Consider the following 26,908-nt stretch of genomic DNA (forward strand, 5'->3'; position numbering starts at 1 on the left):
ACTTCTGATCCTTTGACTCAGCGGCAGCTTCAGTATCCCAGGACTACAAGCCTGTGTCACGAGGCCTGGCTCCAATTCTCTCTTCCTGTCTCTCCCTTCCCCATTCTTTCTGCAGTGCTTGTGTGTGTTAGGTGAATGCTCTGTTGATGAGCCATGTACCCAGTTCTGCTGTGGGGCTTCTTTGAAACAAGGTCTAGCTTTTGTAGCCCAGGCTAGCCTGGGACTGACTGAATAACCCAGACTGGCCTTAACCTTGAAGCACTTGATGTCCCAGCCTCCAAGCACTGGGATTATAATCATGAACCACCATACTTGGCTTAAATTTCCTTTTTTTTAAAAAAATTATTTATTTATTTTTATTTTATTGCATTGGTGTTTTGCCTGCATGTATGTCTGTGTGAAGGTATCAGATCTTGGAGTTAGAGATAATTGTGAGCTGCCATGTGGGTGCTGGGAATTGAACCCAGCTCTCCTGGAGGAGCAATCAGTGCTCTTAATCACTGAGCCATTTCTCCAGCCCTGGTTTAAATTTTCTTGATTATGTTCTATAATCTAGAAAAAAGTTGAAGTTGTGACCAACATGTACTTATATATACATTATATCAACTAATATTATGTGAATGTCTATGTATGCATAAGAGAAGCCCCAAACAAAATTTTGAAGTGATCAGTGTGGTGGTATTGTGTTCCCCAAAATATTGTGTACTCTAATAAATTTATCTGGGTCAGAGAACAGACAGCCACTAGATACAAAGGCTAGAAAATTGTGGCACTCACACCTTTAATCCTAGCATTCCAGAGATAGAAATCCTCTGGATCTCTGTGAGTTCAAGGCCACATGGAAATAGCAAGCATGGTGACACACGCCTTTAATCCAGAAAGCAGCCTTAATCCAGGAGTGGTGTAGAAAGCAAAAAGATATATAAGCATGAGACCAGAAACTAGGGGCTTTTGGCTGGTTAAGCATGTGGCTGGTTAAGCATTCAGGCTTTTGAGCAGTAATTCAGCTGAGACCCATTCCGGATGAGGACTCAGAGGCCTCCAGTCTGAGGAGACAAGACTAGATGAGGATCCGGCGAGGTGAGATAGCTGTGGTTTGTTCTGTCTCTCTGATCTACCAGCATGGACCCCAATAACTCGCCTCAGGTTTGATTTTATTAATAAGAACTTTTAAGATTCATGCTACAGATCAGTAAAAAGTAAATATGAAGTAATATTTAAAAATCACTTTTAGTGTGTGTTTATGATATGTACATATGGACACATGCATACCATGTCATACATGTGGAGGTCAGAGGACCACTCTGTGGAGCTGGTTCTCTGATAACCACCTTTCCATGGCTTCTGGGGATCAAAGGCAGGTTGTCAGGCTTGCATGGCAAGTACTTTACCCTACCAAGCCATCTCACCAGTTCAGAGTTTTAACTTTGTTTATTAAATATTTTAGTGTAGAGAATAATTAGGGTTTTTTTGTTTGTTTGTTTGTTTGTTTTCCCCAAGACAGGGTTTCTCTGTGTAGCTTTGCGCCTTTCCTGGATCTTGCTCTGTAGACCCAGGCTGGGCTCAAACTCACAAAGATCCTCCTGCCTCTGCCTCCCCAGTGCTGGGATTAAAGGTGTGTGCCACCACCACCTGGCAGAATATTAAGTTTTAATACCCTTTTTGTTCACATATATTATTATATCTTGTTTATATTCACTCCCTACTACTTCTCCCATCTCTCCTTCCCCTAGGTAATTCCTCTTACATGCACACACACACACACACACACACACACACACACACACACACACACATATATGAAATAAAAATATATATCTTACATATATATGTAATATATATAGTATATATAATACATATAGTATATATAAAACCTAGATTCTGCATAAGAAAACAGGTGATACTTGCTTTTCTGAATCTGGTGACATGATGCTCTCCAATTCCATCCACTTTCCTGGAAACCATGTCATTTCATCCCTTATGGCTGAACAAAGCTTTATTGTGTATATGTGCCTCATTATCTTTATCCATTTGTTTCTTGATAGGCATCTGGCTGGTTCTCTGTGTTCTGCCTTGACCTTTATTATTTACTTCTATCTATTACTTTTGGAATTAGATTGTTCTTGTTTTTCTAAGAACTTAAATAATTTATTTGAGATGTCTCTGCTTTTTCACATAAGCACTCAAAGCCATAAACTTTCCTTTTAGAACTGCTTTGCTGTATCCCAAAAGTTCTGTAAGTGTGCTTTCATTTCATTTGGTTCCAGAAACTTCTAAATTTCCTCTCTCACTTCTTTAGTTATCCACTAGTCATCCAAGAATCTAGAGTTCAGTCTTTAAATGTTTATATACTACCTGTGGTTTTCTTGTTAATTATTTGAAGTTTTATTCCACTGTGTTGTGTTACAATAGAAAAAGTTATTTCATAAGATTTGCTTTATGGCCTGTTTTAGAGAAAGTTCTCTTGGTTGGCTGAGAAGAATTTTTTCTTTGCTCTTGGATGGAACATTCTGTAAATGTCTCTTAGGTCCACTTGATCTATTGTGCAGATTAACTCAGAAGTTTCTTTTTTTTTATATTTTACATTGAACTGTTTATAAAAAAAAGTACTTGAACTCATATTTATTTTTATGGAGGAAATCACAAATAGATTTTGAATAAGAAAAATGACAATTTGTTTTGTTGAGAGGTTATCATGTATCCTAGACTCACTCTGTAGCTGAGGATGACTTTGAACTTCAGATCCTCTTGCCCCCATCTCCTGAGTGCTAGGATTGCAAAAGTGTGTCACCATGCCTGGTTTATGTACTGCTGGGGATCAAGCCAGGGCCTTGTGTCAAGCAAGCATTCTACCATCTATGCTGTAACTCAAGCCGTGAAGTTTATTTTTTATTTTACTTATTTATTCTATTTTAAGACAGGATTTCTCTGTGTAGCCCTGGTTGTCCTGGAACTCATCCTGTAGACCAGGCTGGCCTCAAACTCACAGAGATCTACCTGCCTCTGCCTCCAAGTGCTAGGATTAAAGAAACTTCTTAAAGTTTCTTTACTGATTTTTAGTCTGTATGATCTATTTTTGTTTGCTTGTTACATGTATTTATTTATTTGTGTGTATGTTTGTGTGTGCACATGGACACCAGTGTTTATGTAGAAGTTAGAGGCCTTCCTTTACCCCATGGGTCCCAGAATCAAACTGAGGTTGACAGGCTTGATGGCAAGCTCCTTTATCCATTGAGCCTTCTTGTTGGCTCTTGATGTCCTATTTTTTATGAGAGTGAGGTATTGAAACCACCTGCTATTACTGTGTCAAGATCTATCCTTTCTTGGCCATTAGTGTTTTGTGTCTAAACTGGGAGCCCCAACATTTGCTGTATGTATATTTATAATTTTATGTCTTCTTAAAATTTTTTTCTTTATTAATGTGTAGTGGCATTTTAAAAATCTTTTCTAGTTGGGCATGGTGGTGCACGCCTTTAATCCTAGTACTCACCAGAGGCAGGTGGATCTTCATGAGTTTGAGGTCAGGGCTACATAGTGAGACCTCATCTCAGAAAAACAAAACAAAAAGGTAAAATCTTTTCTAGTTTTGGTTTAGAGTCTGTTTTACCAGGTATAAAACAACTATGCTGGCTTGGTTTTGACTTTTATTTGCTTAATAAATTGACTTCCATCCTTTCATACTTAGTCTGTAGATATCTTTGCTAGGGTGATGTGTTTCTTAGAGACTCTGGTGGTTGGATCTTGTTTTTTAATCCAGTAGGCTAGTAGTGTACCTCTCTTAATTGGAAGGTTAAGAGTGTGACATTGAGGTTACCATTGGAGACGTCTGCCACTCACTGAGGATTTGTCAGCTGTTCCTTGGTTACACAGATGTATTAGTTACTTTTCTTGTTTCTATGACCAAACACTTGACAAGAAGCACTCTGGAGAAGGAGGGTTCATTTTGGCCTACAGTGTAAGGACACATTATCCATCATGGTGTCCGAGAAGGAACCTGGACAGAGCGTGTAGGCAGCCAGGAATTGGAGAGTAATGGTGCTCATTCAGTCTGGGGTCACATGGGTGGTACTGCCCACCTCAGTTAAACCTCATCTAGATCATTTCTCGCCTGTGTGCCCAGAGACCTGTCTCCCGGGTGGTTCTGGATCCTGTCCAGTTAATGCTGTATGAACAATCACACTAGGTTGTTGTTCTCCCTCGTTTGTATTGGGTGCTTGCTAGTTTACGGTATTGAACACGATGGATTGATTCCTAGTTCTACTTTGTTCTGCTTTTCTTGTGAAATTTTTTAAAAAGATTTTCATGTGTGCAGCTTTGGCATCTGTGTCTATTTTCTCGAGACCCCGTCTTCGCTTGCCTTCAAGTACACCATCTTCTTGGCTCCCCAGTTGATATTCAGCACTTTCAACTACTTCCCTCCTCATTCCCTCCTCAGCTTGTCTCTTCAACTTTTTGCTCTGCAGGGTTTTGTTTCAAACTCCCCCCACTCTGTCACACACACTTCGGCAGTCTCTCTCACTCCCTCAGTTGATAATTCTGTGATTACCACTCCCAGATCTGTCACTGCTGCTGAGCACCAAACTGCCTAGCCACCTGGATGTCACACATCTCCAACGAGATGTCTCATAACTACCGTTAGCTTAATATGTCAAAACGGAAGCCAGGTCTTTTCTTCTTTCTTCTCTTTTATTCCCTATAAACATAAAAAGAGCATCTCCACCCAGATTCTGAGGTAGAAATCTCTGAGTCACTCTCTGTTTCTTCCTCCTCCATATCAGAAGATCATCATTCATCTCATGCTTTTATGCTCCATTCTGCTGCGTGTGTCATTATCATTCTGCTTCATGTTTTCTGAATCACATAAACAAGCTTCTTTGAAACTCCCTGAGACTTCTGGTCTGCACTCCTTGGTGAAGTTCTCGTGATGGCCATGTAGCTCTCTGTGTACCCTGCATTGTATGCTGTAGTGTTAGGCTTTGTGAAGAGAACTGCGGCATAGGTCTTACCCATAAAAGCAAGTCTTTTTTTTTTTTTTTGTCTCCACTAGCAGATGATGCTAATATAAATGTTTAACACTAGCAGGGCTGAGTTCCAGCATGCTCTTGCCTCCTATCCAAAGCACTGCTTGACCCCTAATGATTCTCTTTGCTTCTCAATCCTGTATCATTCTTGATCTAAAAACCACCTGGTGGGGTTGGGGATTTTAGCTCAGTGGTAGTAGCACTTGCTTAGCAAGCGCGAGGCCCTGGGTTCGGTCCTCAGCTCTGAAAAAACAAACAAACAAACAAACAAACAAAAAACACCTGGTGATCTTACTTTATATGTTGTTTGTAGTCCAGTCCTTAGCCACAGACTGGTTCTCACTGGATTGCTGCCCCCACCCCATCTTTTTACAACAACTTCCTCAAATTTTAGCCAAATGCCGATCTCTGCTTTCCAACATCAGGGAGATTACCCTGTCCTGCTTAGGTTCCAGCTTTCTGTGCTACAGTGGGGAAACCACCCTTTAACAGAGAACTGGGCATTTGTGGGGGTCATTTCAAGCATTCCTTCTCTTAGGGATGCAGCCTTATTATTGATTGTTGCAAATATTCTGTATGGTAGATGGCAGTTATGGTGTACTCTGTATGGTAGATATCATTTGTGGTGTTTACTGTATGGTAGATAGCAGGTATGGTGTATTCTGTATGGTAGATATCAGTTGTGGTGTATACTGTATAGTAGATGGCAGTTATTGGTGTATTTGGGATGGTAGATAGTAGTTATGATGGGGTGTTGAGTTCTTCATCTTGATTAGGAACAGGAGTCTACTATGATGATTTAACTGTGTATCTGCTCCATGAAACTGTCTTGCTTAGAGTTACCTCTCCAGTAAGTAGCATAGAGTAGGCAACAAGCTCTGATGTTAAAGTGACCATAACACCCCTTTGAGCATTTGGGTTGTGTTGTCTTTTCTGCTTAATTTTTTCAAACAGGCTATTATGTGGGCTCTTCGTGTCCAAGGAGGAAGATGCACCTACCTTTTCTCTATCTGATTCATTTCACAAATGGCAGGGATTTTTCTTTCTGGTGCATGAAGTTAGAAATGTCTCCTATTGTGTGGAGTGGCCAGTCTTGAGGACTTCTTGCCCCACCATGCTAAGCTGGTCTACTTCTCCCAGGTCATCCTGCATTTGCACAGTTGAGTACATTTAATTTCATATGGAAAACAAAAGAAAGGTGTGGCTTCACATCCCCACTATGCTCTCCAGCTGTTATCACTTGTAATGTAAAGGTGAAATTTTGATCTCTGTGTTCCCTAACTGCGGTGTCTTGTATTCTAATCGGTCCAAGGTTCTGCATGGAGAGATTGATAACCTCAGAACCCACAGAGATGCAGATGGGACACAAAGATGGCTCCAGGCTCAGCAAGAGGTCTCTTCCTTTCTAGCTGCCACTCTGTCCTTTTGTGCTGTGTCCCTGAGTCCAGATAAGTGTCCCTAATGCCAGAGTGTTCCTGGCACCTGACACAGGGCCAGAGCAGCTGTTGCTCTTGACCCCACTGTCCTCCTTATTCCTTTTTTGTTATCCTTTGTGGTCTGTAGCCCTCTTATGCCAGTAAGAGAACATCATCACTTTTTTTCTTTTAAAGAATGTGATGTATTTTGAACATGCATTGGTCTTATTTTCAGGGAAAAGCATTTTCGGGAGCCTTTTTAGGTACTTTATTTTCTATGTGGTGGGCACCCGATTTAAGGTGGATGACTAATGGAATATCTCTTCCAGCAATGAGCCTTCAGCAGGAACTTTCTCCTGCCAAACTGTCCTATATTCTTAACTATATTGCAGTACAGGAAGGTAATGAATTATTAATTCTCAATCTGTCTCCTTAGATTGTAGGATAATGACTTGAGTTCATGGTAGCCAGGGGAAAGGAGAGTTTTCTGGCTGTTGACACAAACTGTGAAGCCTTTTGATTCTAGAGTTCAGCTAACTGGCATAAGCAAGTCTAAGGGATCTTGTTATATCACACTTACTGATGCAAGTTTGTAAGATTGGTCAGAGTTCCCACAGTTAGCCTCTCTCCTGATGACATGAAATTGTCATCTATGGCTTAACCATTCTGAAGTGACAGATAATCATCTTCCATCTTGGACAACAGTATTTTGGTGCGTTTTCTTTGCCCTTTAGAAACTATGCAAACATAACAAACTTACTAACTTGTGAAAGGAAGTGAAGAGAGGTGAGGAAATGGAGTGATTGGCAGTAAACCTGGCGTGATTTAAAGCCATTGTCAATTGATTCTTCTTGGGGACATTTTAGGGGAAGAAATGATAAGGCAGCAGTGGGGTTTAAAAAAATCAAAAGGAAAGCCGGGCGGTGGTGGCGCAGCCTTTAATCCCTGCACTCGGGAGGCAGAGCCAGGCGGATCTCTGTGAGTTCAAGGCCAGCCTGGGCTATAGTGTGAGTTCTAGGAAAGGCTCCAAAGCTACACAGAGAAACCCTGTCTCAAAACAAAACAAAACAAACAAACCCACAAAAAATTAAAACGATTACAGGTCAAAGCGTAGCCTTTGGCTTGTTTTGTAGATTTTATAAAAATCTCAGTATTTGGATTAGCTGCTAGTTTAAAGCATTGTGTCAGAAACTGCCAGGAATGTCCTCAGTGCATGTGACCAGTGCCCAGACACCTGTCTCCACCCAAGCAGTGCCAAGACATTTGAGTTAAAATTAATGGCTCTTCATTTATTTTTGTTTTTTTATTTTTATTATGTGTGTGTGTGTGTGTGTGTGTGTGTGTGTGTGTGTGTGTGTGAGAGAGAGAGAGAGAGAGAGAGAGAGAGAGAGAGAGAGAGAGAGAGAGAGAGGGAGCGCGCTCTGGTGGGCCTTGAACTTGAGTATTGGGATTATAGGTATGTAACACTACACTCGTGTGTCTCTTTTTTAAGCTGTCTTTCTGATCCTCCACCCAGAGGCTTTCATAATAAGAGTCAGCCCATGTGGCTAAGCTCCCAGAGCTACTGTTGACTGCAGACAGTACTGGATATGTTTCAGAGAGGATATATAACAATTAGTCTTGCTGGGCATGGTGGCACACACTTTTAGTCAACACTTGGAAAGCAGAGGCAGGTGGAGTTTTGTAATCTCAAGGCCAGGCTGGTCTACATAGCAAGTTCCAAGCTGGCCATGGCTACATAGTGAGACCCTGTCTGAAAAAAAAAAAAAAACTGGTCTTGACTACCTGCCTGTTCATAAGCTAGCAAGAGGTAGATCTCAGCCAAGAGCATGGGCTCAAGAGTCAGACAAGCCTGACTATGTCCTGGGCTTCTTATGGACTGGTATGACTAAACTCCATCAGGTTCTTCATCTATAAAGTGGGAATGAAAGGACCTCTTGTAGGGTTGTTGTAGGGATTACATAAAATATTCATGCAAAGGGCTCACCCTACTTTTAGATTCAGTCAATAAATGTTTAGCAGTATTTATTTTCACATGGAATTCAATTTGGTGAAAGTCTTGTTTAATTTCAGCAGCAAGTTTGAGTTCTGTGCTGGGTTACGTCTCTGTCTGGTGGGATCTCAGCCTCCATTTCTAAGTATAATGTAGGCAGTGCCTCTCTCTCTGCATTGTCAGAGAAAGTAGGCTCCCATTCATTTCTGTACCAGCTTAGCATGGGTTCCCGTCTGTGAGTGAATGAACTCTGTTAGGTACTCTCCACGATGTGGTATGTTTCTGAGGAGCAGCACAGGTCGCCCGTTGATTCTTCCTCCTCCTCTATTGGAGGACTATGTTCTGCTGCCTTACCACCACCGTGGCCTCCACCCTGATTCACTTCCCTCAGCGTGATGATGTGTTCATGCTTGGCAAAGTCACGTGCCAGACCATGCTGGCTCTGTCTTCTGGTCAGGATAGTAGTTCTTAGTTTTTGAGACAGAGTGTTGCTATGCTACTCACATTGGCCTCAAACTTGCCACCATCTTGCCTCTACCTACCTCAGCACTGGGATTACAGATGTATGCCACCACACCTGGCTCAGCATAGTTTTTGACTGGAGTTCATTCTGTATTAGTTTGGGATTTTGTGTTGGAAGTAGATAGCAGAGTTAGTCCCTTCCTCTGTTCAAAGGGTAGTTTTTGTGCGCTAGCTATTATAAGCCTTAGAAATATAGTAGTGAGGTAGATTGGTTTCTGCCCTCATTGACCTTCTTTCTATTGATACCTTTCACATTCCTGGGGAATGGAAATTCTCTTTCCAAGGAATACTTGGAGTTTGGGTTTGGAGAGGTGGCTCATCAATCAAGAGCAGTGGCTGCATTTCCAGAGGATCTGGGTTTGATTCCCAGCAACCTACATAGTGGCTTTGTAACTACAGGGGATCTAACACCCTCCTCTGGCTTCCTGGGATACTGCATGCCTATGGTGCCTAGGCATACATGCAGGCAAAATACCCATACACCCTAAAAAGTGGCAGTTTTGGGCTGGAGAGATGGCTCAGCCGTTAAAGGCTAGGCTCACAACCAAAAAATGGCAGTTTGAAGTCTCCTTATGGTCTCGAGGTAACACAGTGACAGTGACAACACCGTGTACCTTGTAGAATTCTAGGAATGTAGGAAACTGTGCTGTTGCTATTATTATTATTATTATTATTATTATTATTATTATTATTATTATTGGATCTCACTTGTAGCCCTGGTTGGAACTTGACATATAGACCAGGCTGGCCTCTAACTCCCAGAGATCCACTCTGCATTCCCAGTGCTAGATCAAAGGTGTGTACTGCCATGCCTGGCCTGAGACTGAGCAACTTAATGCCTCAAGTTAGTTTTAGTAGAGTAATACTCCACTAAGAATTATGTGGATAGAAGCTTGACATGGTAACATTTGCGTGTAATTCCCTCAGAAGGCTGAGGGGGTAATGGAAATTGGGGTTGGTGGGGAGTTCTAGGCCATCCTGAACCATGTGATGCATCAAAAAAGCAAACAGGTTGGAGATACATCTCAGTGGTGGAGCACTTGCCTAACATGCAGGAGGCCCTGGGTTCAACCAATTTGTTTGTACCACAAGTCAGAATTATGCAGGCATATGTCTCCCATTCTCTTTCAACCCACATCCCTTAATCAGCAGTGAGAATACTTATCTGGAGATAGGACAGGTACTATACTAAAGGTACAGTTTTTGCTCCACATTTAGAGGTAGCCATTCATGGGCACTGGATAGACCTAGCCAGTCAATACCGAAGATCTTACCTGCATCAGGATGTTCTTGTCTTTTTGATTTCAAGTTTGTTATTTAGCATCCTGAATTCCCCTGTCAATCACAAAGGGAAGCTAGACAATACTATAAGATGAGAAGAAATTACCCTGAAAATGGGGAGTTAAGTTGTCTAAGGAGTAAGAAGCAGAGGAACCCTGGCCAAGGCCTGTTTGAAGCTTTGGAGACTCTGTCCTTAAAGATGGTGCCCAGAGTATATTGCCCCAGTTCTCCTTTGAAAACTCACTCAGCAGATGGGTTTTTAGGAATGATCTTCCAAATGGCTTGTCATTTTGCTTTGATTCTAATCCAGCAACGCATTTGAGTTTGAGATAAATTTGATTTGAGTTTGTGCTCCTGAATTCTCTCACTTGTAGGTAATAAAGGGAGTGACTGGACTGTTCACAGGCTTGGTGAAGAGGAGTGGTGTTTACATTGATTTGGTTTTACTTTTGTAGTCTTCATTTCTGATTCAGGTTTTACAATTTTAAGAGAACTGCCATCTACCTGTTAAAAATGTCCACCACCACCACCACCACCACCACCACCACCCGCACCCCCCCCACACCATCACCCCAACCCCCGCAAAAAACCCCTCAGTGTTTATTGACCTAAAGCAACCTGAGTCAGCTGGAGGCTATGGAAATGGGCCTGCCAGTGTGAATGAGTCTTAATCAGAATAAATGAAGCTGCCTTGTAGAAAGGCACTCAAGAGCCATATTCCATTTCAGAAAATCGAGTAACCTGTACCCTGCGGGGCCAGTCTGCACAGCAGCATCAAGCTCCCCGCTCCCTGTGTGCTCCCTCTACCAGCTTCTGCTGCTTGGCTTTCAGAGTTGCCCTCCACTGTGCTCCCCAGGGTGTGCTCAGAAGCTGACATTTCTCACAAGGTACTTTCCAAATAACAAGGTGGATTTTAATGTTGTTCCTTCCATGAAAGGTTAAAGGGTGGGAAGCTTGGCCTTTCAGCACAGTAAAGCTGACCTGGAACGGGGTTATTTACCCAGGATGGCCAAGGCAGAAGCAAAAGTTTTCTTCTCTCTCTCTGGAGTTCTCTCCTCTCCTTTCCCAGGCTGTTCTGATTGAACTGTCTCGCCTCCCCCTTGGTACTTCTGTAGGAAGTACTTGGCAGCATGGTGACCTCCATCAGTGGGGAGAAAATTGTGGGGAGGGAAAGCCCGGTACCACAGACTTCCAGAGTTTTCCATGTGTCTCTGTGGGGTGGAGGGCCAGAGACATGACACATGACACATGACACATGATTCTGATGCTCTGCCTAGACTTTATCTTGGAATTAATCTCTTTTAACTCAACATACAAATGATGCATTTCATAGACACGGACAGCAATTTCTCTGTGTTTAGAGAGAGTTCATATTAGATAATTAGTGGTCAGGAGCCTTGACCACTTTATTCAGACTTCTATTTTTGTCAGTAGAATGCATAAATTGTGAAACTTGAAAGTGGAGGTATAGGATAAAGAACAATGTATCAAAATATATGTCATAAAAGTAAAGCCAATTGAAAGCTGCATATCTGTACTAGATAAAGGGATATAAATATCAACATTGCATTGAGTAACACTTTTCTGATATCTGTAATCCTTGGCTCTTATGAGTGTTTGTTATACTTGGAAGCTTGAAATACACTAATTTTATTTTAAGTACTGGGGATTGGATTTAGGGTCTCTAGCATACTGGGCAAATACTCTATCATAGGCATATGCCCTATGTCCCTATCTTCATTTTTAATAAGTTCTCTAAGATATTTATTATTTTCAATTTTATTTTTTGGTGTGGGGTGTGTATATATGTCTGTGTGGGTGCATATGCATGTGTGCTTATGCAGGTAGAGACCAGAGGTTGATGCCCAGTGTCTTTTTAAATCTGTCTCTAAGTATTTATTTGTTTGTTTGTTTATTTGTTCATTCATTCATTCATTTATTTATAGATAGAGTCATCACTATGTAGCCCTGGCTGGCCTGAAAATCAGTATGTGGACCAGGCTGGCCTCAAACTCACAGAGATCTGTTGCTTCTGCCTCCTGAGTGCTGGTTTAAAGGCACATGCTACCCTGCCTGACCTTACTAATATTTTTTGAAAGAAAGCCTCTCACTGAACTGGGGCATCAATTGATTAGACTCTAGATTGGCTGGCAAGTGAGCTCAGGGGTCTACCTGACTCCCCCCCCCCCCAGCACCCTTCCAGACCTGGGTTACAGGAGTCTGACTGACTCCCCACCAACCCCTTCCAGAGCTGGGTTAAGGTCTCCGCTACTGCCCCTGGCTTTTCATATGGGTTCTGGGGTCTGAGCTCAGGTCTTCATGCTTTGCACGGTAGGCATCTCACCAGTGGAAGCGTCTGTCTCTCCAGACCTGCTCTAAGACATGCCATTCAAATGATTAGTGAGAACTAAAAGTTAGTGTTATTACATACTATAGATACTTTTTAGGTCAACAGATACTGTACCGAGCTAAAATAGAACCCAGTTCCTGCCATTAGAGTTCACAGTATGGAGGCAGGGGACAAGTAGAAAAGACAGATGCATGATAAATTCCAAGATGTGCTGTGGGAGCATGAAGAATAGGGCAGAGAGGAGCCAAACCCTGCTCTGTGGCAGGTGGCTGGTGAGACATGGGCTATTTTGATTCCTTTGAACCTCCCTCTCCTGGATCCATCTGAAGTGGTTTCAGTCTGCCCAGCTCTTTTCACTTCTTCATCTCAGAGGGTGGGATGGAGGGAGAATACTGCAGCTCTGTAGCGTCTAGAGAGTCAGAGCCCTGAGAAAATTATTTTTGTACAGATACAGATTGGCTTTGATTTAATTTAAATAAACTGGCTCTCAGAAGTTCTAAGAATACTAACTACTCCACGGCTCCGCTTTCATTTACACACAGATGAGAAGGCATCTGCAGCTCTGCACTTGATTTGCTATAAGCAAAAAGTGGTTTGAGATATTTAAGTTTGGAAGCTCAGTTGTATCGAGTCCTCATATGTCCCAGTTCAGCCTACTGCAGATGTTTTATTTTTTTAATTTTTTATGACACTTACATAATGCTGCAAAAAAGAGAGGCTTTCAATGGATAAATTGACAAACTTTTTCTCTATTCGCCATATCTGCTGAAATAACACTTTGTAGCTAGCTGTATTTTTCCTTGTTTCCTTTCATGCTTATTGCTAATTTATTTAATCTGTATGTCTCTTCTGTAGCCTTCTAAATGACCTTTTCTTTAAAAGCAGGAAAACAAACCAGGGGTGGGAAACAAAATCTTCTCCAAACAAAGCAGGGCTCTGATTCAAGGTTCTTTGTGTGGGTTTCAGAAGGGGGCTGGTGTGATTGTAGTTGAATGCAAATAATTTATCAGCTCATAAGAACTGCAGTCGGAGACGGCAATCAACTGCAGTGTCTTAACAATGTCATTGTCACAGGGACCTCACGGGAATTGCTGGATCCTTGGCATCATATCTAGGTGCTTTTGGCTTTTTGCATTTTCTTTTCTTTATACAGCCTGCACTTTTATATATAAATCAGAGCTTATCTGTTGTCACTTTGATACCTGTGCTTTTTTGAAGTACAAAGACAGCATTACATGGAGAGGTGTGGGCTTCCTTCACGCTGTGGCTTGGAGGCGTGCTCTCCTGGCTGACAGCGTTCTCTAGAGTCTTTTAGTCATAAGGTGGTGGGAGAAGCAGCAAGGCAGGATTCTGAGTACATCAGATGCGCAGTGTAAGCCCCCACTTACAGTTTGTTTGTTTTTTAAGTACATGTTTTAATCATTTGCCTTCAATCTGCCTGTAAGTATTAGAAAGCTCCTGATGACTGGATTGTTCAGAGCAGGTGATTTTATGGTAAGAGAGCTATTTTCAGATATACCAGTGATTTGATTAACACTTGGTTGTGAAAAAATGGCTCTGGGCTAAACCTTGACAGATGGGCCTTTTGAAACGTAATGACAACTATATCCAATTAATGCAAACTTTTCATTTATTAGTGAGTAGCAGGCAGAAGCTGAATTAAAATTGAGATAGGATGGGCCCCATGTTTTTGCTTAGGTAGCCAGAACTTTGTGTTGTTTTAAAATCTTCTTTGTCGTCCTTCCTCGGGCAAAGGACAGGGGAGTAGCCCAGGTGTCAATTGTGATGGATGGCTCTCTGCTGAGGTGAACTAGGGAGCTAGTCTCCACTGTTGACTGTGTTCAGAAGTTTCCATGGTGAAAACCTCTCTCACCTTGAAGTGAAGTGGAGCGGTCTGAAATAGATGACTCGAACTGAAATTTGGTTGGTGCTTTCACAGAGAAAGAATTACATTGTGATTGGAAAGGCCTTTCCAGGGGCTGCAGAGATGGCTCAGCGTTTAGGAGCACTGGCTGTTCTTCCAGAGGTCCTGAGTTCAATTCCCAGCAACCACATGGTGGCTCACAACCATCTGTAATGAGATCTGGCGCCCTCTTCTGGCCTACAGTCATACATACTGTATACAAAATAAATAAATAAATAAATAATTTAAAAAAAAAAAAAAAAAGAAAAGAAAAGAAAAAAGAAAGGACTTTCCAGATTAGGGTTTTGACAAGAAAGCCTATTTCCCAGCTGACTCATCACTCAGTGATCACTTCAGCCACTTGGCATTTCTTCAGGTTTGTCCTACACAACTCATCATGCTCCTGTGTCCCTCAGTTTCCCCTCCCCTCCCTCCTTCTCTGTTTTCTGAGACAGGGTCTTGCTCAGGTCCTCCTGCCTCAGCTTCCTGAGTGTGGAGATTGCCGGCATCATTGCCACGCCTAACTTCAAAACTGATTTCCAAGGAAATTCATCAGCGTTAAAACCGGACTCAAATGACTAAAACCCAAGTGATCCATACTGGAGCTGACATCTTCTGCTCAGTTTTACCACTTAAAATAACAGATTTGCCAGGCAGTGGTGGCGCATGCCTTTAATCCTAGCACTCAAGAGGCAGAGGCCAGCCTGGACTACAGAGTGATTCCAGGACAGCCAGGACTGAGGACTGTTTCACAAAGAAACCCTGTCTCAAAAAAAAAAAAAAAAAAAAAAAAAAAAAAAAAAACCTACCGATTTATTTAAACATTGGCTGAACTTGAAAAGCTAAGGAAACTCTATGACTGTCTCATCAAGCCTGTGAACCCATAGCTACAAGGTACAACCCCAGCACTTACAGAAGGAGACTTCAGGAATGGATAAACAGAGACCATCTAGGAAAGAAATGCAGGGGTTACAGGCAGTGTGAGCTGTAAGTAGGTGCTGGAAATTAAACCTGGGTCTCCTGGAAGAGCAGCCGATGCTTTTTGTTTTTTCTTTTTCTTTTCTTTTCTTCACTTCTATAGATAAGGCTGGCCTGGAACGGTGTCTGCCTCCCAAGTGTTGGGATTAAAGGTATGTGACACCACCACTCTTAACCACTGAGCCATCTCTCCAACTTGAAAACCTTTTTTCATTTTACAGATCATCAAGAGTTAATGTAAATAGCAGCAGAGACATACGTGTTGGCAGCCATGTCCTAGGGAGTTTGTCATAATGGCCATGGTAACATAAAAACACTGCAGTCAAGGAAAGGAATCAAAGCCTAATCACTCTTGTTTAGCAGAGAGTTTAGTTTCAGCAAGTTACCTACACCGTAACATTTAACAAACTGTGCTCTTAACAATCTAGGCACACGGCGAAGGCAGCGCATAGTAATTATTTTCTTTTCAAAGGACTGCTTTGTGAGGCAGCTGCTACCTTCAGTCCGACGTGTGCAGTTGAGAAAATAAAAGTGTTGGCCCTTTTGAGAAAGAGGCGAGGGGGCAATGGTTATTACTCTGGCCTTTTCCAAACTTCATAATACCTAATTGCACCCTGTTGAAGGATTTTGTTGCCCCCTGCCTGGCCTTCCAAGTGTGCTCTACAGAAGAAAACTGGTATGGGGAGGACTGTGGCGCCATCTTTGTATTGGTTTATCCGTGGGTGTGCAGGTGACAGACATCCTGACAGCAAAAGGAAGGTGGGCGTGCCCCTCTGTGGGTTTCTGAGCAGTTGTAACGGGTGTGCCTGTGTTTCCCAGCTTTCTGTGGTGGCCATCTTGGCTGGGATGCAGCATGTCTTTGAGGATGGCTGCTGGAAGGGAGATGGTATAGAGCCGAAGTTCACAGGTTCAGCACCGATCTAAGGCTGCTGCTTTACTGCTTAATACTCGGTCATTAATAGGTCCAGGGGAAAACATTCGACGAATTCTAAACATTGCTACAGAATCATGAGACTTCATAAAAATAATATAACCTTGATAAATTCAAACAGTCACTGAAATGTGCAGATTTTGCCTATATAGTCCTCTCCTCGTGCTGTTTCTGCAGAAGCCCCACCCCAGGGAAGAACTTATCAGTTGTTCTGGATTTTCTCTTTTCTGAAGCAACACTGCTCCTATTTCCCTGCTCTATTTCCATCACCATAGCCCTTCCCTTTGGATGCAATATGATGGATTTGGTTCAATTCCCTGGGTACTTTCTCAGTGTGGCTTCTGAGGTAGTGGGCGTTCTGTCTCTACTCCTGTGTGCTTGCTTGCTAGCCATTGATCTCCAAGTTCCTCCTGAAATCAGGCTTGTTACCTGCCTGAGTTTTAAGAACGCCAGAGGCAACTGCAGTGTATGGAAATATTTCTAGAGTTGTTCACAGCTTACTGAAAGTATTTAGTGAATTTCCTCCTGGCAATAATTCATTTATTCTGCAGAATTTCTACTCTGCTACTTGGAATTATGGAACCTGGTCTAGATTTTGTGCCAGATTTATTAGAATTCTGCCTTTTGAGTAGTAATGAGAATGAGCACTGCTAGTTTCAGGGCCTCTTGTTTTGGGGATCATTCAGGTAACACATATGGGAGCTCTGTCTTCTTTGCTTTGCCGTCATTATAGACAGTGATCAGCTTTGCGTATTGCTCCTACCCTTGCTGAGCTTTCTACGTGTTCCTACCCACAGTCAGCTCCAGCCGTTCTCAAAGGGGTTTAGTCTCGGGCTCTACCAACTGTAAGCCCTGTTCTATAAGCATTTAATACTGCTTTTGCCTAAGCCCTGGGAGCAGAGGCAGCCTCTGGAGGCGTGGGCAGGAAGAGGAACTGATCTAAAATTGGAGTTTATTTTCATCTCACCTTTTATCCACATTACTTCTGGAATCCAATATTGACTCCCCCTGTGCCCCTGCCCTCTCCTCTCACAGACTGTTTTCCAAGAGCAGCAGAAATGAATCTTGGAGAGGTTAAGTTGTCCTTCAAAGGTTAAGCTTCTAGTAACTGGTGTTCAGAGCTGAAGTTAGAACTAGTGTCTGAGATGGTTAATTATCTTTTCATCATCCAAGAAGAAGAATTATCCTTATCCAATGACTGGCTGGAGAAGAACTGTTTTCCTGTGTTTCTATTTATTGACTACCCAATGGAACTACCCATGTGATAGCTTATTTCTGTGGTCAACTTGATTGGATTAATAGCCACTTAGCACATTAATAAGGCACACATTTGAGTGTATCTGTGAAGGCATTTCAGAGGGGTTGACCCACTCTGAATGTGGATGGCACTGTTCCATAGGCTCTGGTCCCAGACTTTGTTTTTAAAAAAAAAAAAAAAAAAAGGGGGGGGAAAGGAGAAAGCCTGCTGAGTCCTGCATTCCCTTTTCTCTGCTTGCTGGTCAGCACCGCAGACCATGCTTTTCCATGGTGGACGGCACTCTGCTAAACAGGAGGCATATACAAACCTTTCCTTCCTTGGGTTACTTTTTCTCAGGTATTTGGTCACAATAATGAGAAAAGTAACTAAGCAATATTAAGTAGCATTTAATAATGATAAAATACTGTTTTTGTTTTGTGTTGGTGTTTTATGTAAAGAATGGCTAAACTTTTTTTATTTTATTTTATTTATTTGCTTTTTTTTTTTTTTTTTTAAAGTGCGTTTTGGTGCCAAGGAGACAGCCTTCCAATTTCAGCTTCAGTGTGTGGTCATACTTATCATGATGCACATCTTTTTTTTTTTTTTTTTCCGAGACAGGGTTTCTCTGTGTAGCTTTGCGCCTTTTCCTGGAACTCACTTGGTAGTCCAGGTTCGCCTCGAACTCACAGAGATCCGCCTGGCTCTGCCTCCTGAGTGCTGGGATTAAAGGCGTGTGCCACCACTGCCCGGCCTATTTTTTTGCTTTTTAAAGATAGGATCTTGCTCTGTAGCTCAGGTTGGCTTGGAGCTCACAGTGGTCCCCTGCCTTAACCTCCCAAGTGATGGGCTTAGAAATGTACACTACTACTTTGTGGTGGTAGCGCACACGTTTAATCCCTAGCACTAAGGAGGCAGAGGCAGGTGGATCTCTGCCAGTCTAGTCTACAGAGCGTGTTCCAGGACAGCCAGAGAGAGCTACACAGAGAAACCCTGTCTTGAAAAACAAACAAAGAAAAAATTGGAAAAGAATAATACATTAAGAGCAATTAATGAAACAAAAAGCAAGCAAACAAATGACAATAGAGAAAAAAAAAACAATGAAAATAAAATGTGGTTTGAAAAATCAATAAACCAGGGCTGGAGAGATGGCTCAGCAGTTAAGAGCACTGACTGCTCTTCCAGAGGTCCTGAGTTCAATTCCCAGCAACTACATGGTGGTTCACAATCATCTCTAGTGGGATCTGATGCCCTCTTCTGGCCTGCAAGGATACACTATACATAATAAGTAAATAAATCTTTAAATAAAACAAAATAAAAATCCAATGTGTTAAAAAGAAAAAAGAAAAATCAATAAACCTAATAAACTAAAACCAATCATAGGAAAAAAAGAACACTGCTACAAAATACCAAGAATGCAAAAGAGTAGGACCAGAGAGATGGCTCTGAGGTTAAGAGCACTTGCTTGGGTTCCAGCATCCATGTCAGGTGGCTCACAGCTGCCTGTAACTTGATTCCAGGGACCTACACTCTGTATGCTCACACTCTCAAAATTAAAAATAATAAAAATAAGCATTTAAGAAATAAAAAGAGGAACTGAGTATGTTGTCTCACTCTTATAACCCTAGTATTCAGAGGCTGAGATAGGAAGACTGTTGTGATTTCAAGGCTGGCCTAGACTATGAAGTGAGACCATTTCTTTTCTTTCTTTCTTTTTTTTTTTAAAAATAACTTATTTATTCTTATTTTATGTACATTGGTATTTTGCCTGTGTGAGGGTGTCAGATCTTGGAGTTACATGTAGTTGTGAACTGCCATGTGGGTGCTGGGGATTGAACCTGGGTCCTCTGGAAGAGCAGTCAGTGCTCTTAACCACTGAGCCATCTCTCCAGTCCCAAGAGACCATTTCTCAAAAGACAAAACAAAACAAAAGAAAAAAACAGAGGATATACTATCATAGATTAAGTAAACCAGGGTCTACACACTGCCCAGGAGTCTACATTGGCTGCTCCCTGTTTTGTTTGTTTTTAACATATTTTAAGATATTTTTAATAATATAGAAGAATGGTTTTATTATGTGTTTTCAAAATGTATATAACACACGTTGATTGTATTCATCCCTTAACTCTCCTGACTTATCCCTGTTACCTGGTTTTGTACATAAAAGTTTTATTACAACAGCCATATTTACTTATGTTTTCTTTTTTGTTGTTGTTTGTTTGTTTTGTTTTTGGAGCCAGAGTTTCTCTGTGTAACAGTCCTGGCTGTCCTGAACTCACTCTGTAGACCAGGCTGGCCTCGAACTCACAGAGATCCGCCTGCCTCTGCCTCCTGAGCCCTGGGATTACAGGCATGTGCCATCATTATCTGACTATTACTTATGTTTTCTTCCTTCCTTCCTTCCTTCCTTCCTTCCTTCCTTCCTTCCTTCCTTCCTTCCTTCCTTCCTTCCTTTCTTAATTTATTTTATGTACATTGGTGTGAAGGTGTCAGATCCCCTGGCACTGGAGTTACAGACAGTTGTGAGCTGCCACGTGAGTGCTGGGAATTGAACTCTCTCCTCTGGGAGAGCAGTCAGTGCTCTTAACTGCTGAGCCATCTCTCCAACCCTACTTATGTTTTCTTTTTGGTTGTTTTTTTTTTTTTTTAATAATGGCAATTAAGTAGTTGCAGTAGAGACCCTAAAGTTCACAAAGCCTAAAATACTATCTGACCCTTTAAGGAAAGCTTTTCGGGGCTGGAGAGATGGCTCAGAGGTTAAGAGCACTGGCTGTTCTTCTAGAGGATCCAGGTTCAGTTCCCAGTACTCACATGACAGCTCACAACTGTAACATCAGTTCCAGGGGACCTGACACCCTCACACAGACAAATATGTGGGCAAAACACCAAAGCACATAAAAATAAATAAATACATAAAATATATATTTTTTTAAAAAAGAAAGAAAGAAAAGCTTTGCTTTGGTAGCAAGATTGCTCAGTGGGTAGAGATGCCTGCCAACAGGCCAAACAACCTGAGTTTGTTCCTCAGGACCCACATGGTAGAAGGAAAGAAGCAACTTCTGCACGCGGTCCTAACTTTGTTGTTACATTTCTATATTTGTTTATGTGTGTATGTGCATGCGTGGGCACACCCATGCATGTATGAGGTGCCTGGGCATTCATGTCAGGCAGGCATGTGGAGGTCAGAGGATAACTTTGTGGATGGAGTTCATTCTCATCATCCACCTTTATGTGGGTTCGACAGATCAAACTCAAGTCACCTGGCCTTTACCTGTTGAGCTGTATTGCTTCTACTGAATACTTCCTTTTTGATAGTCAAAAGGAATAAACCACTTTTGCGTGATTTACTATATCTAACTACATTTAATGATATGTCTTCTTTCTAGCTCTCTCTCACAAGAGCCCACAGAGGTGTGTGTGTGTGTGTGTGTGTGTGTGTGTGTGTGTGTGTATGATCCAGTCTCCTCACCTCAAGAGAGAGCGTGACCCCTCTCTCTCTCCTCTTATGTGATCATGCATACAGACAAGACCACGCCTATAGAATCAGATACCTTAAAAGCCACTGGTTGAATGGAATGAATTCCCACAACAACTTTTGCGTGATTTACTACATCTAACTACATTTGGTGATCTATTCTTTTTCTGGCTCTCTCTCAACCTTTCAACACCAAGTCTTGTGTATCGCAGGCTGGGTTTATACTGTGTACCTGAAGGTGATCCTGAACTTCTGATCCTCCTGTGTCTACCTCCTGTCACCATGCCTGCTTTTATGTGGTGCTGGGGCTTTGTGCCTGCTGGGCAAGCACTCTTATCAATTATGTTACTCTCTGTCATGAATTTTCTTACATTTGTTTAAGGACTGAACTTTGGGGGAAAACTTTCCAAATTAATTATATTCATAATGTATGGATTCTCTGAAGTTCAACAAGATGTATATGCTGTGCCTTAAGGCTTCCCCAAATTTTGCAGGTGATAGTGTTTTTTTCAGAATGAGTTCCCTCCTGTTCACTAAGGACTGAGCTCTTCATTAACAGTTTCCCATGGCCATCACATTGACAGGATTGTTTCAACTAAGGTTTTTGACATTCAGCAAAGGATGGAGTTTCCACATGGTGATAGGGTTTCCTTCCTATATGTATTATTTGATGACTAATAAAAGTTGAGGTCTTCCTAAAGGCTTTTCTTTATAATAAAGCACAAGAGATGTTTTAATTTAGAAAAAATGCACCAAAACTTTGAGTGTCACAATATCTTCCCATATAATAATAATAATAATAATAATAATAATAATAATAATAAATAAACCCTACAAAAAGAGAAAACAAAAAAGAGAATAGTGTGGTTTTAGCTTTTTTTGTCTGAGAAGGGCTTCCTGAAACAAGGAACTTAAACACACACAGGCAGGTTCTTGACTTACCCTAATTGTGTTTGGCCAGTCACAGGAAAATGCAAGGAACCCCTCAGGGTACCTATATATAAGGGAACTTTTGACCATCTTAAAAAAGACTGCTGCTTGGACTGTCAAGATGGCTCAGTAGGTAAAGGTGTGTGCTGCCAATCCTGATGACTTGAGTTCCATTCCTATGAACCACATTGTGGAAGAAGAGAACTGACTCCATCCGGTTATCTTCTGATCTCCACAAACACTCTGTGAGCAGACACACACATGTGCACACACTCACACACAATTGAAAAAACAAACTTTCCTCAAAACTCCCACTTCAATCCTAAAATCAAAAAACACACCAGCATGGCGGGTGGTGGTGCTGCACACCTTTAATCTTGGCACTCCAGAGGCAGAGACAGGTAGATCTCTGAGTTTGAGGCCAGCCTGGTCTACAAGTGAGTTCCAGGACAGCCAGGGCTGTTGCATAGAGAAACCCTGTCTCAAAAACAAAAAATAACAAAAAAAAAAAAACAATAAATAAATAAATAAATAAATAATAAAAACAAAAAGAAAAAACACGTTTTATTTTTAATTATTATGTGTATATGTGTGTGTCTGACTGGGTTGGTGCACTTGAGTGCAGCACCTGAGGAGGTCAGCAGGGGTATTCGTCCCCTAGAACTTTGAGTACAGCAGTTATTAGCCACCATGTGGTGCCGGGAGCCGACCTCTCCTCCTTTGCAGAGCAATACCTGATCTTCACCACCGAGCCGTCTCTTCAGCCCCAGAGCCTTCTTTTCTTTTTTCCAAACAGGGGTTCACTGTGTAGTCCTAGCTACCTCAGAATTCACTCTGTAGACCAGGCTGGCCTTGAATGTACAGAGATTCACCTGCCTCTGCTTCCTGAGTGCTGGGATCAAAAGTGTGCACCACCACCACCCAGCCTGAGACTTCTTCGTACTGATGAATCACCAGAGAAGTGGTCACAAGTTAGTGATCATCCTTCATGCACAAAGAAGAAATGTCTTCTCAGATTCAAACATTATACCAATATTTCTCATCCAGGAATCCTCACAGACCCCTAGATCCCAGTCCCTACACCTGCCAACAGCCTGAGCTTGTGATTGATTACTTCATAATTGAAGGGATTTTCTTCTTGGAAATGGTTGACCTGTCTCACCATCCAGTGAGGAGTCTCACCACAAACTCTGGCTTTACAGTCTGTGCCTTGTGCTTTTGGAAGGACCTACTCCACATCAACAGGTCTTCCTCCGGTTTATGGCACGTTTTCCTAAGTTCCTCATAGATCTCTTTTAGCTGTTTCTCATTTTGAACCATTTGATTTCACTTCTCTTGCGTGGCGTTAGGGTGTGCCAGACTTCCTTTTTCCATCCCTTCCAAATGTTAGTATTCTTCGCTTTTGAGAATCTGGACGTTGTTTTATCTCCGGCACAGTGACTAAACTTGACTTACTGCTGTTTCAGCTGCTAACTGTGGCTGCACAGTTACTGGCCCGATTTTCTGGCATTGCCTGGTGAGACTTTTACGTCCTGTCGGATCCGCCTCCTGCTGCCGTCCAATGTAGTTTTAACTAAATCTCTATCATTCTATTTCAGAGGCTGGGGTGAAAACCTGCTAGCTCAGGGAGGTTGAGGAGCAACTAGCTGACCTTCCCTCTTCGCCACCTCAGAAAGAAAGCATCTCTTCTGTCGTGCTAAACCAAAAGTCCCTCCCTCTTACTTCCTGTGCATCTCTATCCATTTTCCCAATTCCCTCTGACTCTCTATGATTACTTTCTGTCAACTCATTTCTAGCTCCACCTTCTGACCCAAGGTTAATTTTATTATTATTACTATTTTATTTATTTATTATTTATTTATTTATTTTTGGTTTTTCAAGATAGGGTTTCTCTGTGTAGCCCTGGCTATCCTGGAACTCACTCTGTAGACCAGACTGGCCTCAAACTCATAGAGATCCGCCTGCCTCTGCTTCCTGAGTGCTGGGATTAAAGGTGAGCCCCACCACTGCCCAGTTAAGGTTGGTTTTATTTAACTAACACAAACGCAAACTTGGGGTTCACAGTGTTATTGTATATCCTGCAACAGTTGGATGCCGCTTACTCTACTTAATCCTAACCATCTTTTCCTGTTGACAGACATACCGTGTTCACAGTCTGGTTACTCTGATCATCTCATTCAGATTCCTCTTGTTTTCTGGACCGCTTTCTGTACAGAGCTCAGCCCTGGTAGCTTCCCCTCTATTTCTCAGTAGCTCCTTCAACAGGAGTGTCTGTGAACCTTGGGTTTCTAAAGGTTAGGCAGAGAGGACAGAAAGTGGTCTCATCCCTTCCCCAGAAAACTCGTCGTTTCCTTATGTGTTGTTCATACCTGTTCTTCTGAGCATAGGGATTGCCTGAGACTGGTTTGTCTGGCAGTGGATGCCAGAGTCTTTACACCAACGCCAGTTAGGATGTCTTTGTGCTAGGATGATTCCCTGGACTGAGGGCAACAGACAGGAACTTGCACCTGATCCCAGAGATGCTTGCTGCAGAGGTGATACTCAGTGACTTTAGGGAGCAGGACCTCACAGCGCAGAACTGGTGGCTTCCAAAGTCTCCAAGGCCAGGAGAGTTTAGAATTCATGCTTCTGTTTTGGAGGCACTAAAGGCTTCATTACATATATTATTCTTGTGTGATTTTTATTAGGATTGGATTTCTAATAGCTCAATACAGTTATGTCTAAAAGCGTTCCCATATTTTATACATCTAAAAGATGTCTTTCTAAAATGCAGTCTCCTGATGAGTAAGGACTCCTTTCAGAACAAAGGATCACCAAGCTATGACATTCCTAGGGTTTCTGACTTGTGAGCTCTCTGAAGATGTTGAAAGGACATAGTTTTTCCCAAGATCTGTTCCACATTCATTGGATTTATGAGGTTTTCTCTAATGTGGATTCTTTGGTGGCTAGTGGCTGTTGAATACTTGGGACATTTCTTATGTCCACTGCATTTCTTCTATGCAGTTGCTCGCCTGTGAATGTTAGAGTGCTTTTAAAGAGACGATAGGGGGGTGGCTTGTTCATGATCACAACACACTCATTACCTTTCACGACTGTCACCACTGTGGTGTCTCTCTCTGATGGTTAGTAAAGGGACAGCTCTATCTGAAGACTTTCTATATCCTTGCTGTCTCAGAACATGTATTTCAGAGGTGTTTCGATGATACAAAGGTAGCTATTAAATATTTACTGATTTGTTTATTTAGTGAGAGTGCATCTCACTGTGTAGCCCTGGCTGTCCCTGGAACTTACTGTATAGACCAAGCTGGCCTCAAACTCACAGAGATACACCCGCCTCTGCCTCCCAAGTGCTGGGATTAAAGGTGTGTTCCATCACACTCAGCTTTTACCAAAGTTTATAAGTCCCTAAGCCACAGTTTATTGATCGTAGCAATGACTGTAAGACACAGCTCTTACCAGGACTCCTGCTGTGGATGACTGTGGGAAGGTGGATAAGGACACAGAATATTTCGTTAGCTTCATCTTTATTTCAGAATTGTTATTTATTCATCTTTTCTTAAGGAAGTTCTATTTTCTCTGGTTTTCTAAATTGCCTTGTCTGGTGTTAGGTGCCAATGTATCTCTCATTTTTCAGCGAACAATGGCAGTCTGGCTTCCATACATAGAACTTCTGACTCAGTAGTCTAAAAGCCTCCTTTATCTTCTTATTATTTCCCAGTTGATTAGTGTCCACATTTAGTCTGTTGGATATTTAGTGAAAATCTCGTGGGAGTCAGGTTGGTTTTGGCCAATTAACAGGTTGTTGCTTTAGTTAGTGTGTTTTCAGTTATGTGTATATGCAGATGTATTTATTCATCAGTGTTTTGATTCTATTGCATGTTTTCTATCTGTATTTCAAATATACACACATACACATATTACATACATATTTACGTTTTCTTTTTTCCATTTTTATATGTTGGCATATGTTTCTGCAGAAGTGTATGTGGAGGTCTGAGGTTGTCAGGAATCATCCTCTATCACTCTTCCAATGTATTCATTGTGAGGCAGCTCTCACAATCCCACAGAGCTCAGAGATAAAGCTAGCTGGCTTGTTCTGAGCACCTCCTGTCTCTGCCTTCCGAGGCACACCCATCTGGCATTTACATGAGTTCTTAGGGTCCAAAATCTGGTCCTCCCTTTGTGTGGTAAGTGCTTAACTACTGAGCCATCTCCCAGCTCTCAAGTGTATTTTCTATGTTATAACTTCAGGGACAGGGCTAAGCTGATAAAAGAGAGAGAGCATCTATTGTGGGTCAGCAGGAAGTTCCAAGAGGCATTCCCAGTGGGGCATCGTTGTGACCTCAACCCTAGCACTTCAGAGGTGGAGGCAGGAGAAACAGGAGCTCAATGCTATCCTGGGATCCATAGGAAATTTGAGGAAAGCAGGAAGGTCTGTAATCCAGCTGTTAGGGAGACTGAGAGGATTCAAGTTCAGTGTCTGCCTGGTGCACAGTGAGTTCAGAGCTGTCCTGAACCTTCAAGTAAAAGATTAGAAGTGGATGAAGAGCTGGGCGGCGGCGCACGCCTTTAATCCCAGCACTCGGGAGGCAGAGCCAGGCGGATCTCTGTGAGTTTGAGGTCAGCCTGGTCTACAGATTGATCCAGGACAGGCACCAAAACAACACAGAGAAACCCTGTCTCGAAAAACCAAAAAAAAAAAAAGTGGATGAAGAGATAGCCCAATGGTAGAGTACTTACATACATGTCTGAGGCCCTGTTTAATCTCTAGTCCTGGGGGGTGGGGTGGAGAGAGGACTTTGGCATCTGAGAGGAGGGAAACCTAATTGAGAAAATGCCTCAGTGAGATTGGCTGTGGACAGTCAAACCTGTGGG

The 26,908-nt window shown here is 42.1% G+C and overlaps 1 protein-coding gene across 4 annotated transcripts in view; it reads left to right on the top strand.

Moving 5' to 3' along the window:
- The window catches only part of Kiaa0319l (KIAA0319 like), a 106,237-nt gene that overhangs the window by 9,700 nt on the left and 69,629 nt on the right, over window positions 1-26,908 (top strand). The gene's annotated exons all lie outside the window — the stretch shown is intronic.

Source organism: Peromyscus leucopus, chromosome 2, assembly GCF_004664715.2.
Source record: "Peromyscus leucopus breed LL Stock chromosome 2, UCI_PerLeu_2.1, whole genome shotgun sequence".
Lineage (NCBI taxonomy): Eukaryota > Metazoa > Chordata > Mammalia > Rodentia > Cricetidae > Peromyscus > Peromyscus leucopus.